This window comes from Trachinotus anak, unplaced genomic scaffold (genome assembly GCF_046630095.1).
Source record: "Trachinotus anak isolate AG129_WGS33_773 ecotype Australia unplaced genomic scaffold, CSIRO_AGI_Tana_v1 ptg000016l, whole genome shotgun sequence".
NCBI classification, from domain to species: domain Eukaryota; kingdom Metazoa; phylum Chordata; class Actinopteri; order Carangiformes; family Carangidae; genus Trachinotus; species Trachinotus anak.
The window spans coordinates 25,356,309-25,371,976 of NW_027273867.1; the positions used below are offsets into that span (position 1 = coordinate 25,356,309).

Here is a 15,668-nt window from a genome sequence, read left to right on the forward strand (position 1 = left end):
GGTTTAAGAGCCAAAAACCATCTCAGTGTAGTTTCTCCTCTCTCAGGCTTCTCTCTGGAGCTCTAGTAACAACAGGTCAATCAGCCAATCAGAAGAGAGGATCTGAGCCTCTTCAGATTTCAGGTAAACACTCAGAGAAACCAAATCTTGCAAGGTTGGATGGTGGGTCCAGGTGGACTGCTTTGTTGTGACATCACAAAGTTCCAGAAGTCCTGACGGCTGGTTTTAAGGCTCAGTTTCTGAATACAGGCTGTGTGCATTTCTCTGTGGACTGAGGCTTTGATACTTTCACAGTATTAATATAGAACCTAGACCTGCTTTATAATCACAAACACATGGACATCTACCTTTAGACTGGATGGAGCTTTAACTACACGCTCCATCAGTACATCAACAGAGTCACATCACACTCACCACTCTGCTGCTTTAATTATCCAGGCCTTTCTCCTCATCAACCTTGAGCTACTGTCAATCAAACTTCCTGACTGGCTTTCAAATTAAAGGTCTTTTTATAAATGGAAGGCTGTAATAATTGTAATTAATAATCATAATGTGAAATTTCAGGTGTAAGTGTTGGATTTCATTCATTTTTTGGGGCGAGGAGTTAAATTGAAAACCTGTCATGACCCTGACGTTGGAGGAAATGGAGGTAATGTTGAGTTTACATTGAATGTGATGTTTAATGTATATTATGTATATATACGGGGCTGCGTACAGTGACTTCCCAGAGTCTCTGCTGATTAACTGTTTTTACACTTTGGTATCTGCACTGATTAGAATATCAAAATATATCATGTTAATCAGTGAGCGTTGGAGGTGCTGGTAGATTTGTTACGTTTGGACAGAGATGGTTGTTAACTTAAACATTTTTTTCATGATGCACAAAGAAATATTTAAGAGATTTAAGAGTCAGACTTCAAACATCTCATCCACACTCACCATTTTTCTGGCCCAGGCACAGGAGGAAGATACAGTCCACCCAGTCTCTGTCCCACAGTCTTAAACCTCTGAAGTAGAACTCATCAGACTCAGATCAGTTTGACCTGCTGAGAAAGTCTGAAATGTGGGGAGAGAATCAGAAAACTGGAACCAGACCAAGAAAGAAAAAAATATCTGGTATTTTCAAAAAGCCCTGTGGAGCCTGTATCTTATCTGTTCCTTCTGTCCACACGTATCGCTTCCGACTGGGAGGAAACTTTCAGGCCACATTTTGTCTGCAGGATCTGTTTGGCCTCTTCTTCTGTTGTTTTCACTGTGACATTCTCACAACTACAGTTTAATATGATAAACCCGATCAGTCGTCTAACCTTCATCCTGCCGGGCTGTGGAAAATGGTTCTTTCTGCCATCAGAGCTTAAAGTAGGAACTGGAGACAAATTATTGGAATAACTTACGTTTTCAAAGGCGTCTGTGTGTCAGTGACAGATTGAATATTTGTCGTTCCTGTGGACTGTGCTGTACGTGGCTGTGTCAATGCATCTCTCATTTGTTGCAGAAAAAATTCAGTCAACACCAACACGTCTCTGACGAAGGCACGAACCAGAGACGCCAACACTGTAACTAACGTGGACATCATGCATTAGTGGCTAATTTAGAATTAGATTTATTAATTAAGTATTTATAATTTATTATACAAGGTATGCTGTACTCAAATTTTACTAATATGTTAAGATTTTGTTTATTTTACATATATTATATTATTTATATATTTGTTTTGTTTATATATATTTTCTCAGTAGGTTCGTCCACATCTGTTATAATAATGTAATTTACAGGGTGTTTGAACAAGGACTTATTAAGTCTATTGTCTTAGTGGCTTTTGATCATAATTTTCTTTGCTCACAAATTCTCTCAGGCAAATGTGATGTGTTCAATATGACTTTTGCTTCGTTCAAGCAGCATCAAATCCCCCAAAATATTCAGTTTACTATCAGATATAACAAAGAACGAATCAAATCCTCACCTGAGAAGCTGCAACCTGTAAAATGCCATTTATGCTTGAAAATAGACTTAAATGATTGATGATTGATTGATTGATTGATTGTCAGATAGTTGCTGAATATGTTTTTGACCAGCTAATTGAGGAATAGTCTAATTGTTGCAGCTGTAGACATTTTTATTTTCTTTTTTAGAGAAATTAATTTTGATCATGTTTACAACACAATAGTCAGAATTAAACCGTGCAGAGAAAAAGTGTCCTCACAATCTGACGCACTACAGTTTGAGCTGCTTTTCCATAGCCAGAAGCAGCGTATGTTAAAAATTGGGGAAAGTTTTACAGTCACAAATCACACTGTTCTTTTAATGACTCTGTTACTGCATCTTAATTAGCTAAACCAGAGTGGACAGTGGTCAAAAACATCATGAAAAATACATGTAGACTTTTTTCTTCATGTCTAATGAAGTATAAAAACACAGAGTAAAAAAATCTTCACTTGTGTTTCATAATTCATGCATGAAAGGGCTAAAAAGTCGATCATGATGTCTGTGTGAGCTTTGCAAAAAAAGGGGGCAAAAATTAGAGCAAAACCAGAATTGACTCTGGTTCACAAACCGTAACAAATCACACTCTGAGGGGATCGCTCGGTCGGTCATTAGATTTCAGAGTGAAGGTTTTCACAGTCACAGATGGTTCATGTCTCTGATGATCAGAGCCAAACAGAGCAGGACAAACAAACACAGCAGCAAAGTTTAAATAGGACACAGCACGAGGTAAATGTTTGTTAATGTGGCCCAAAGTGTGGACAGGAAACATGTTCTGTTGAATAGAAACATCTGTCACTCTGACAGGAAACCTCTGCTGATGGTTAATCATATGCATTTTGATTGCACTGCTCCTTTTTCCTATGAAATAACTCAACAGTGTCTTTTTTTCCCTCTTCAGATCAGTAACATCCAGAAATGAATGAACTGGGATAGAAACAAATAATTTTATTGTGAATAATAAGATGAAGATTATTGATCCCACACACGGAAACTGAAATGTCACTGCATCAGAAACTCAAGATCAGATATATATATGAGTGGGTAACTTACAAAACCCCAGAATATTTACATGAGTTTGAAAAAATCATGAAAAAAATAATTAAATTACATACACCAGTACCATGTTATATACTATTTACACCACAATAAATAAAGCATAGATATGACAATGGTTCCAAGTGAATAGACAAGGAAGTGAAATATATTCATTAAATAAATTAATCTTAGTATAAGCAACTAAAATGTAAAAATATAGAAATTTGGAATTTTAGAAAGAGACTGTCCAATAAAAAAAAAAAAAAGACAAAATGCATTGTGGGAGTGGTAATTATAGGAGGAGTGAACGAAACGCAGGACTTTAACCTGTTAAATCCTGATAATCAATACTTTTTATCTTATCCACAGTGTTTATCACTGTAACCATGACGACGGAGGTCCTTACGATTTAAACCCAAACAACAATCAGTCCTTAAATCTCATCAACTTGTTTCTGTGTCTAAACCAAACCGAGACGATGTTTACAGGCGGCTCTCACAGTCATTTAGTTTGGAGGATTTGTTGGTTCAATAAAGGAAAATAAAATTCTTATACGTTTAAAGTAAAATCTTGAGGAGAAAGAAAATACCAGAAGAGAAGATGATGACAATGACAAAGAAACCTTGTGTTTGTCTTTAGTCCGTAAAGAGGACATGAATTTACCTCCCTTTGTTATGTAAATGTAATGATTTACAAACCTCACTCTTATGGCCAATGCATGCTGGGATAGAATCCAGCTTCCTGTGATGCTGCATAAGAAAAGCATCCATAAATACTGAGTGAGATTTCCTAATTGCAGGATTGGCATGTGGAAGTGCACAGTTAATTTGTCCTTTCTTGTAATGCATGTGTAAGTATAAGTTAAAACATTCCTGTGCTTTAACTGAAATAAGTGCTTTTAAAAAATCACAGCAGCCCAACTGTACAACAGAACGTGTTGGAAAAGGTACAATCCACCTTTCAGCGCCACTGCCCTAATGATACATTACAACCCTCCTCCAGATGAGTATTTTAACAAAACCAACATTTAGACCAAAGTGGTTCGGCCCTCAGTCAGTCCCCCCGCAAACCTGCGACTTTCTAAGAATAAAGTGGACTCTTCACAGCTATTTGAGCCCCTCTGGCTCAAGTAGCTGTGAAGAGTCTGACCACACAATCCAGCTGCATTAGCTATTCGCTCCACGTATTCATTTAAACACACCACAGGTCAACGGCGGGGCCTTTAAAACAGCTCATTTTAAACAACCGCTACTCACGGTTGAGCTGCATGATTAGAAGTTTGATCTGTTCTGAATCACAGATTCAAGTCATTTCATCCTGTCTGTATAAGTCATTCGAGGGAGGAACAGTGGAAGATACAGTTTCTAAACTGGTCTAAAAAAAATCACACACAAACTGAGCAGAAGACATGAAGAACAAAGATCAGCCTTACATCTCCTCTCTCAGGCTTCTCTCTGGAGCTCAAGTCAGTCAGCCAATCAGAAGCGAGGCTGACTGTTCACATAAAAAATACCACAGAAACCAAATCCTGTAAGGTTTGATGGTGGGTCCAGGTGGGTGGGGCTTGGCTTGTGGCTGAGAGAAGTGACTGCTTTGTTGTGACATCACAAAGTTCCAGAAGTCCTGACGGCTGGTTTTAAGGCTCAGTTTCTGAATACAGGCTGTGTGCATTTCTCTGTGGACTGAGGCTTTGATACATAATAAATAATAATAATAAAAGAGGATCTGAGTTCAGTATTTATGAAGCTTGATCAGCTGTTGTTGTTTCCTCATTTCCTCCAACATGGCCGCTGCCAAATGGTGTGGTTTCACCTGAAAGAGTGTGATACACACATATATCAGTTTTTGTGACTTGTGAGGACATAACTAGAAGAGTTGATATGATTTTTGTCCTCAGATGCAGGGTGCGTCCCCACAATGCTAGTTAAACACGAATATGCACACAAACAATCTGCTGTAATGTTCCCAGTTTTAAAAATGTGTGTCTTCATGTGTAACCAAACAGGAGCTCCAGTTGACCACCGAGCCCCCCCCCCCAGCTGAGCCAACCGCTGTCAAGGCTGCGTTCGTTGCACCTGCTGGTTCTGATGCTGTTATGTAACTCGGACAGCGCTGGTGAAAAGCGTTACAGTACCCCGGACTGACGACCTTGGGCTGAAACCACTGCAGAGAGATGCTGGTTACGTTTGGCAGCCTCAATGTTACATCACATAAACATAATGCAGCAGCGGCTCAAAGCCTCCTCAGGGGGGTGGGATCTCCAAAAACAGATAAAAAACAGGGGCATTACTCAAAGTTGTCTGCAAATACCAGCTCTTTATATGACTGCAGACATATATTATATCAGAGGACGCTGACATGTACATGTATGTGTTGCTGTGTCACCATAGACAATCAGGTCACGTAATCACAGGATCAATATCTCACGACCTAAAAGCTGGATTTCTGTGATCGTGTCCTGTTTCCCAGAGGATGGACCCTGCAGAGTTTAAGCTGGTGGGGCATTTTGCAGGTGATGCTCATCAGTCTGTTGGTCCACCGCTCATAGTCTCCACAGGATGAATCCTGATGATGTTGCTGATCCTCTGACTTTTCCTCCGGCGCCACCATGAGGCCCACTTTTATTGGCTGTTAGTAAAATGTAGATGTATTGTGATGAAATGTGTTTCAGACACTCATGTTCTGAGGATGAACTGTCATAACTTTGATGGTCCCGTCGTTCATCCACCATCTGCATCATTTAATCCGTGCTGTACTGTAGTTTGTGACCAAATACCTGCAGAACTACTGGCTTTCCCATCAGCCTCGGCTGTACTTTGTGTTTACTGCTAATTAGCAAATACCCACCACTAAAGGGGCTTTTAGCCGCCTTACATTATGTCCAGTAATGCGTCAGGAGTAATCATGGACAATTTGGGGTGATTATTTGAACAAGTGCTGACTTTGACCCCGACAGCGAACACACTCTTTTTTTTGTACGTTGTATTTGGTTGTCGTGGAGTCTCCGGTTAAAGTGAACCATGCTCCAGACGACTGTCTTCAAATCCAGTTAGCAAATATTAGAAAAGGTTGGGAAATATTCTGTCCGTGGGCAGCTGCGTCCTGAAAAGCAGCAGTCGCTCTGACATTTCCAGTGATTTGCCGTAGCTGTCACACAGCACAGCACATGCTACAGGTGATATTATGCAATAAGTTACTCTGCAGCAATAAAACAGCAGGTTTCCTCCTCTGTACTGAGCTGTGTCTGACTCAGCCCTCTGTAATGGAGATAGAAAAAAAAACAGTTTGCAAACAGATGCATTTGGTTCGTTTTGGTCAAACAGCTCCGCTTCTCTTCCTCCATGTTTGGGTTTTAATGATAATTCTAGTGCAGGTTTCATTTAAACAGTTTTTACTCTGATATTAAATCACAGTAATCACAGTCATTTCCAACAGTGTGACAACTCAGTATTTTCACAGTTGCTGGAATTTTATTGTAATTATTGTATTGTGTTATTCAGTTATGTAATGGACGTCTCTCTCTCCACACACACACACACACACACACACACACACACACACACACACACACATCATATCTCTGATTCAGTGGCGAGGAAAAAGTCAGTGAACCCATTAAATGGTGATGGACAAATGTAGACAAAACAAATATCCTCCTCTGAGCAAACATTGACCGAGCTGTAGTCAGATGCAAGAACCTGTTGAACCTCCTCTGACACCGATGACTTCAGCTGCTTCTGCTCAGATGTCTGGTCTCTTCAGCTCAGGCTGCAGCATCTCGACTGGATGAAGTTCTGCTGGTTTCTGACTCCAGGAGGAGATTTACTCTGATGTTCAGGGTCATTGTCCTGCTGCATCAGCAGCTTCTCCTGATCAGGTGGACACACACCCTGACAAAAAACTTGGGAATTCATCTTCCCCTCCATGATGTGAAGCTGCTCAGGCTCAGATCATGAGGCTTCCTCCCTCCCTCCCTTTTTACAGCACAGATAAAGCTGCATGTTCTTCAACCTTAGCTTCATCATCGGCCACAGTGAACTCTCTGACTGACGGAGTGAAAACATCCCAAAGCGAAACAGATCACTGAACTTCTAAACCTTCAACCCTCATCCCCCCCCTGAAGGATGCACCTAGCAAACAAAATTACCCACATCCACACTCAGCAAACGCCCACTCTGTAACCTCCACCACTGTCTTGCTAAAGTCATGGCAACAATCATATTTATAGAGTCATGAAAGCGAGCCCTCGCTCCACACAGCAGCCTGTTAGCACAGCTACAGCCGAGCAGAGAGTTTAGTGCCTAAGCGCAGGGGTTGGATCTGAATATGATCGTCGTGTCATGGAGACCAGCGGAGACATGAGTGGTCCCGGCGCTCTCTGCCTGCGTGTGTGAAAAGCCTCAGGTCGAGGAGGGAAAAGCTGAAACCTTCAGTCAGTCCCTTCACATGCACCTGCTTGAATTTCAAGTGCAAACATGATCTGTTTGCAGATGTAGTTTACAGTGGAGGTTGGTCCATATGCATTACAGTCTGAGTGACACTGAACCTTCAGGTCTAGATCTCAGTTTGTGCTTCAACCTGAAGGTCCTGATGTGTTTATCTCCACCTGAGCTCATTCTCACTCCCACTGTCACCTGGGGCTTAAAGGGATTCAGTCTTTCATGTTGCGACCAAAACACCAACACTGTCAGCAGTGTACGAAAACTGGAGACCAGAGAGAAAGAAATGACTGCTGGTGTTTGATTAGTCTGATAAATCTGTGTCTTCATGGCTCATTTGTGATGTTATTGTGTGACTGACTGAGTCTGAAACACTCATCTGAAGTGTGGCTCTGACTTTATTTAGAAGGAAAAAAAAGTTAACATCACCGGTTCTGTTTATTTAACATTATCTTCAGTGTGGCTAGAAAAACATCAGTAAGCTGAGAGTTTCAATATGTTTAATGATGCTGTAGAAAATAATGGAAACATGTAAAAACACCTGGTTCAGGAAAGAGCTGCAATGCATCTTGAAACCTTCCCTCTGAGTGGACTCTGCTTTGTGATTGGACTGTCATTGTCCAATCAGATTTAGTGTAAATACAAGGTCAAAATTCACACTTGTAACTAACAAGTGTCGATGACAGAGGTCGTCGGGGACGTTAGACGTCATCGGTCCAACATGAAACCGATCTCCTCGCCAGTCCACCTTTACAGCCTCGCTGTGTGTCTACTGTCACTAACTCTGTCAGAGGAAAGGCTTCTGTAGAAGATTTGTAGAATCAAATTTGTCACAGTTTATTTTTTGTGATAAAAGCCAAAGTAAAAATCTCATTGGCTGTTTGTGGAGGGAACCAGGTGACGCCAACATCCAGGTTCGCCTACAAAACTGCGTCATCCCTGCGGTGCTGTATGACTCAGACGAGTGAACTGAAATTTGCCAGCTCAGAGTTAAAAACAAACAGTTTCTGTCTCCTCTTCACTTTCTGCATCATGAACATGTGTTTTCTCTCCCACTTTGCTCAGAAACCTCATTACTCCTCCCACTCCCCCCCAGAGATTTAATTTCCCTTTCAGGTTTTTGCAGCGTCTCGTTGTGTTGTGGTTGGTTTGTTTCCACTGACTCCAGTCATGCCTGCACTTGACAACTTCATTTTGTTTTTGTTGTGTGGCCTTTTTCTTTTTTTCTTTTGGCTTGAAGAAGTTGGGATTCCCATAATCCTCTTTGTTGTCGTCTTTATCTCGACTGTGGCTTAGTTACCTGCATCACTTCTCTCAGTGTTTTTCTTTCTCTGTAATTTATCACTTTTTCATCTCTTCACTGGCGTGCAAATAAACATTTAGCGTTTTTTGATGGTGCTTTTTATTCAGAGCGACTTGTATTGATTACAGAAGAAGACACATTTAGGTCAAGTGAAAACCTCGTATTTCCCTGTATTTCTCCTCAGGATGAATGACTGTGAGGGAGACAGTGTAACAAGCTTATTCATGTTCACCAGTAATGAATAATGATGAGCTTGTGAACAGATGTCCACATGAGACACCACAGTCACTCAGTGGCCTCTTTATTAGGTACACCTGTACGGTATAATGCAGTGCATACAACTGTTTATTTTAACCACTTCTCCATGAAGCTGCTTTATGCACAAACTCAAATTGCAAATTAAAAAACAAAAAAAAAATGTCACACAAAAAGAATTATACTCTCACATCATGTGGTTTTTCAGACTTTTCAACAAAGCAGATTATTATCTTCCAAAGCTCCCTAATGCATGGCTGCTGTCAGATATAGCACCAGACGCCCTGTTGAAGCTGTTGCAGCGGGTTCAGTTGAAATCCTTGTTCCAACACTTAGAAGATGCTGGAAATCTGTCGCCATGTTTTAATTGGAACGACAGGACAGAGAGGAGAAAACCCAGCTTTACCTGCATCGCATCACTCAGTGAAAACACGGACCAGTTGTAATTGGGTTTTGTTGACTTTTCTAAAAAAGGGGGGAAAAAAGTCGCTTCTCTTCTGCTCCTGCATAGACTTTGTCCTTCTGCAGTTGGAACATCAGCGTCTGCAAAATCAGACTTGCAGGGTTTTCACACGACAACATTAATCAGATAAGAAACTAAACAACCCAAACAAAAACTGTCTCTTTGTCGTTACAGGTCTCACCAGATCCTCAGTGTGGCGTCAACTTACATCGTTTCCTGGAATGCCACAGGTGTGAGCCGCCTCTCCAGGTGACCCATCAGTACCGTCAGACTCCCGCCGCTCAGCCAATCAACACCTCCTCCTCAGAGGTGCCATGGCAACCATATCTGTTCAAAGGCTCGGTGGTCCCCAGCTGCTGCAGTGAGGACGCCGAGGAGGGAAAGAGAAGGATTCTGGATGTTTTGGAGCCACAGAGGAGCGTGGGAGTTAGTGGGAGAATTTTCCCACATCGTGTTTTTGGTTCTGTGATGCGAAAACAAGTGTAACTGAAACAAACCTCCAGCGCTCACACAGTGGATGTGATGTAATTCAAAGGAACTGAACAAAACTAAAAGGACTTTTTTTTTATTATTTCCATCAAGATTCTTCGAGATGTCGACTCACAGGAGGTGACGCTACCATGTAGCCACGACGACCTGCTGGAACCTCCCAGAAACTTTCTGTCCACACGTTTTCACTGCTGGATGTATGAACACATGTGTGTGTTCATACTCGCATGCACAGTCAAACTGAAACAAACACACACTTGATGAGCTGAGCGAGGAGTTATAAAGTGCTATCAGGTTATTATCGGCCCCGGCGCTTCCTATTTTCGTCTTTAATCTTTGTAGTCTGAGTAATCATCTTTTTAATTAATGGCAACGGCGGCGTGAAATCTTCCCCGCCACCCCTCCCTACTCTCCTTTACTGCCGCCGCCAGAGACACCTGAAACCAATTAGCAACAGCAGATCTAGATGGGGGATTAGACACAGGAAGAGCAGGAGAGATTAGATACAAACACAAAGAGGGGAAGAAGAAGAAGTCGAAAAACGAGGAGAAAAGGAGGAGTTAAAACCAACCTGTCAGTCAGGCTGGTGATCGATAGGAGGGAGGAGCAGAGGGAGGGCCGGTGGGGAGGGTATGGCGAGACCAGGGCGATGGCACACAGCAAAGATAACAACTGGTTGTGAGTCAGCAGGTAGAGTCGACTGTAAGAGCCCAGAGTCTTGACTGACAGGTGCTCCAGCTGCTCCAGGACTCATTGTCATTCCCTGCACCGTGTGGGCGAGCGAGGGTGGGAAGCAGCGAGAGACTCCTGGCCGGTCGCCACCATCAGGCCCAATTAAGAGAATTTGATTATATGCCTTAATCTTGGCAGTCAGGTGGAAAAGCAGACAGGAAGAGAGAGAGGAGGCAGAGCAGGTGCCTCCGACACGCACCATTATCTTCCGTCCGTGTGTAATTGAGTTTGTTTCTGCACCAGTCGTGTGTTTTCTTCATCTCGTCCGCAAACGAGGTCTGTCTGTTTGGAGAGGCTGAAGTGCTGGAGGCTCCTCGAGAGAAAAAGGAGGAAACGGAGCAGGAGGAGGGAGGAAAAGCTTTTCCTACCTGAGATGTTAATGTCTCACTTCCTTGTTCGGTAGCGACAGCAAACACAAGCAGAGATTTCCCAAACCCTGAGGACGTTTTCCCTCTTCTCCCACTGTTTTCAATTCCTTCCCCCCAGACTTTTCTTCTTCTCCCTCCCAGTGTGGACACTTCCTTCCTGTCTGGAAGTTTCCCTCCTGCCTTCTCATCTCCATATCAAGAGATAAAAGCGAAAAGGGACCGATAGAGACAGCAAGGGACCGAATCAGGAGAGGACAGAGCAGAGACTTTACATCCTCCAGGCTCCCGCCAACCGTCCCCAAAGCTTCACTTCCCCTTTGTAAAGTTCTTCTTCTCCTTGGAGCGTTTTCCAGCTCGCCTCGTTGTGGATCCTATACTCTGCAGCGGCCGTCTGTCCCGGACCCCGCAGAGATTAAACTGGGTTCCGTCATCCGAGGAAATCTTTTGATATCGGCTCCTGGTGTCGTCATCTTCATTCTGTGAGTACCTCGCTCTCCTGCCCCCGTCTCTCTCTCTCCTCCTCTTACTTCACCTTATCCTCCCTCTGCCCTTCCTTTCCTCTTTCAGTTGTCCTTTCTGTCTTCCCTCCTTTATTCCTCCTGCAGAATCTGTAAGATATTGATGCTGCCAGTTACAACACAATACAAAGCCCCTGCAGTTCACTGTGTTCAGGTTCTGTTGAGACTGACTCATCTCTGAAAGTCATGGATTGAGTTCTTCTTTGAGTCACTGCTGGTGAACAGCTCTGCTGCTTAAACCTTGCTTTCAGTTCATGGATTAGTGATTTTTGATGTCTTTATTTTTTGATTTCTACTCACCACATTCTTCACTTTTTCAAAAAGTTTTCCTCACTGATTCCCGCTCACGCTCTGGCTTCTCTGTACCTGTGTTCGTTGCTGTGTTCGACCTTGAAAACAGTAAAAAAAACTGGCGCAGTAAATGTTCTCTCTCTGAATCCAAACACACATTTCAATCTTGTTCAGGTGCTGAAATCAAACTCTCTCTCGCTCTGTGTTTATGGAGCAGAGCCAACCAGGTGAAAGTCACTCAGAGGTGCTGTGGCGAGGAAATTACGTGGCCACGGTCACAAGCTGAATGCTGTGCTCTTGTTTTCCCAAAGTTAATGAAATGACCAGTTCCCAACTTGCAAAACAGGGAAACTCAGATATTTATGAAAGCTCTACTGTTGCTGACTTGTTGCTAAATAATACAGAGGCAATAAATATGGACGCCTCACTGCAGCCAGAGTCTGCTGTTTAATGGGATTAATCCCAGTTTTAATGCATATGAAGTGCCGCAGGACTGAGTCCTAAAACCCAGACATTAACTGCATTTTATCACTTCCTGTTCCCTGGTCCTGAAGTCTCAGGGACTGTTGAATGTGTTTTGGGTAGATGGCTGAAACAAGGTCTGCCTTAACACCTCAAGACATTTTCACAATTTATTGCAACATAAGCTACGACATCCCTGCAGCCGTCTGTAGTGTTAGTATGTTGTTGTTGTACAGTATCTTAAACTCTTACAAACAAAGGAATCTTTCTCAGTCCTGTCATCCACTCCTGCTGATGGGAACACTGCATATTTGTAAGTTTTGCTATTGCTACATAGCTAACGTTAGCATTAACAGCTGCTTACTCACCAGTGTAGAGTTCAGCATCAAGCTTCTTTCTTTTACTCACCAACATCTGTCTCCAGAGGTGAAGACAAACACAAAGTTACCTCTTGTCTCTGTCACGTTTTTTCTTCTAGTGAAGTTAGCATGCTAACCAGCTAGCCACAGCCTGTCTCTGCACTTTGATAGCGACTCACTGTAGCCTCCAATCTGCCCTGAAGACGCAGCAGCTCAGAGGGTGAATTCTAACCTTTGTCTTGTAAACGCAGCGACAGTCGAAGTTCTCGTCAAGTAACAAGCACCACCACCTGCTCCTGTCCACCTTCAGTGGCAGAGAAAACTGACAAACAGCCCCTTTAATGGCTTGAAGTAACATGGCTAGCAGGCTAATAGCTAGCGGGTTTGAATTCAGGTAAAGACACATCATGAAATCTGCTCACTGAGGAGAACGAGTCCCTCTATCAAACTCACATGTTAGATGTAAAAGTACCACAGACTTGGTAAAGATGGAGCTGGTGTGGAGCAGGGAGCCAGACTGAGCTGATGTTAGACTTTATTACACTGGGACTGAGTTCACAGGCCTGAAACACCAGGGAGTGACTTTCACTCCACCTTCAGTCCCACATCGATGGGTGGGACTACTTTGTCAAACTGGACCAGTGCCGGTGCGAGTTCCTTCATCAGGAACAGAGAACATTGTTCTGTTAAAGCAGAACTTTTAATGGGATCAGATGACAGTGTTTCAGGTCCCCTGGGAGACGTAATTCACAGTTTTTCCATCGTGTCATCACCGGCTGTTTGATTGATTTTCTTCCTCCCAGGCAGCTCTTGGTTTAAATTCACTTCCATGAAGACGGAGCTGCAGAGAGATAATCCACCTCTCCTTTGTATTCTTGATTTTCACGTCCTCATGACTGGGATCATTTCTGGCAGTTCGCTCTGGAGCCTGAAACCAGCAACGAGCAGCGATTGGACGAGTGATGGGCGCTGCAGTGATCCTCATTGTTACATTCAAAATAAGTATTTTCACTGATTGTGAAGGTCATTGATTTTAACCTGTACTGATGTAGAGGTGACACTGCTGGTCTGCATTATGAAGGGAAGTGTAAATTGTTGAATAAATGAAGGCTTTATTTTGGAGGGAACAGAATGAGGTTTAAATGAGGTTTTGCTGTATTGTTTTCTCTGGGGGATATTTTCACATTTAATTTAGTTCTAATAAGTTTTAAAATAAATATTGTCATGTTGTGTAAGAATTTTTTTTTTTTTTTTTTTTTACTAAAAACAGGACATAAGCTGTTGAATCTCGTTTCTCCCTTCATGAGTCATTTCCTTCTCTTCTTCTTCAGTCCTCCTTTCCATCACACCCCGCCCCCTTTTCCATCCCCTTCTCTCTCTCCTGCATCCTAAATCTGCCTCCCTCTTCCTCCTCCTCTTCCTCCCCCTCACTCCCCTCTGCGCGTATTGGAGTGCGTCATGGTGGGCGTTCAGTCAGGCTCCGCGCTCCCTGCGTTCAATCCTTCATTTTTTTAATGTCTGATAATAGTACGAAGCTCGGGAGTAAATGTTCCTGGGTAGGAAGAGAGAATCAATAAGGCTTTATTCAGCTGCTGCATCCCTGTGCGTGTGCGTGTGTGTTCATATGTGTGTGTTCATGTAAGTAAATACTGTGTGTGTGTGAGGTTCTGAGATGGACTGTGTGTGATTTGAATTTTGATTTGAAATAATCGGGGCGAGCTGTGTTGAGATGAGCTCCTGCAGGACTTGATTGGTTGATTATGGAGGATTGTGCGTTGTACACAAACAGTGTGTTTATAAAGCCACACAGCTCCTGATGAAGTGTATCAGTTCTAATGGATTCTTTATCAACAATTAGCCTTTTTGTTCGGAGGCGAGATGCTAATCCAGGCGCCACGGAAATTGAACTCCAGTGTGTGAGGATGTGATTTTATTTTTTGTTTATGTGAAATCAAGACAAAAAGAAAAGACAAACAACATCTGGGGCGATCTCAGTAAAACCTTAAAGGTCCATATTTTACACTTCCAGAAGATAAGAAGATATATTGAGGCTGAGACTTTGATACTTTCACAGTATTAATATAGAACCTAGACCTGCTTTATAATCACAAACACATGGACATCTGCCTTTAGACTGTGTGGCGCTTTAACACCAAAGCTCACAAGTGTTGTTTTATCTGTTTTCTGATGTTATGTGTTTCCTGCTCCTTAATCACACATGCATCAAGTACATATGATAAACACACGTGTCTTTGTGTGTGGTGAAGAACTGAGGTGTCCCGCTGTAGACGGGCACAAAACTTTAGATTCCTCCTGACTCCCCTGTTTCCAGTGACTCATCCCCATGTGGACTTTAAACAGCTGAAACTCTGTGAGGATATATTTGAAGCAAATCTGGGTGAAATGGGGACATTCCAATAAAGCTTATAGGCTCTATCCCTCAGCTATTAAACACACTATCATGGAGCGACTTTGACTCGGAGCATCTCCGCCTTTAGACTCGGCCACATCCATCCTGACTCTATTAGACGCCACAATCAGCTGCGGCTCCTAAAGAGCTTCTGTCTGGGGACACTATTACCTGCAGTAAGTAACGGCGGAGGAAGATAACAATTATGGAGCCTCCATCCTTTTTCCTCTGCTTCCCCTCTTGCTTCAACCACAGGTGGAGAGAGCTCAGTGGATGGAGAGTTTAAGGGGGTCAAACCTCCTCCATCACTGTCTGGGCTGCACGCTGCAGCGCGCCGATAATTGAGGGAGCCGTATTGATATCCTGCTCAGCTGTGATGAAGGAAAATCACCCCTATTTACTGTTAATGGCACCGAGTGGAGACGGATGCTTTTGACTTTGCACAGACAGCTGAGCAGGGAGAGTTCACACTGAAATTAGCCTGGGAAAAAAATAACACAAATACGTATGGCAGTACATATACAGCAGGGTTTCAAACCTCTGCTGGAAAGACGGCAG

At 42.9% G+C, this 15,668-nt stretch overlaps 1 protein-coding gene and 2 long non-coding RNA genes across 4 annotated transcripts in view; 1 reads left to right on the forward strand and 2 right to left on the reverse strand.

Annotated features, from left to right (window-relative positions):
- Positions 1–3,099: 3,099 nt before the first annotated feature.
- Positions 3,100–10,672, reverse strand: LOC139634530 (uncharacterized). The gene is made up of 3 exons (XR_011693979.1): positions 10,542–10,672; positions 5,156–10,210; positions 3,100–4,833 (listed from the first exon to the last, which is right to left on the reverse strand). It is a non-coding gene; the product is annotated as an uncharacterized lncRNA (long non-coding RNA).
- Positions 10,634–15,668, forward strand: part of LOC139634518 (glutamate receptor ionotropic, kainate 5-like) — a 446,396-nt gene continuing 441,361 nt past the window's right edge. For both annotated transcript variants that reach the window (XR_011693977.1, XM_071500988.1), the window contains exon 1: positions 10,634–11,549. The gene's annotated coding sequence lies outside the window, so the exon portion shown is untranslated. The remainder of the gene's footprint in view (positions 11,550–15,668) is intronic.
- Positions 11,489–14,531, reverse strand: LOC139634531 (uncharacterized). Its single transcript, XR_011693980.1, has 2 exons — positions 11,889–14,531; positions 11,489–11,678 (listed from the first exon to the last, which is right to left on the reverse strand). It is a non-coding gene; the product is annotated as an uncharacterized lncRNA (long non-coding RNA).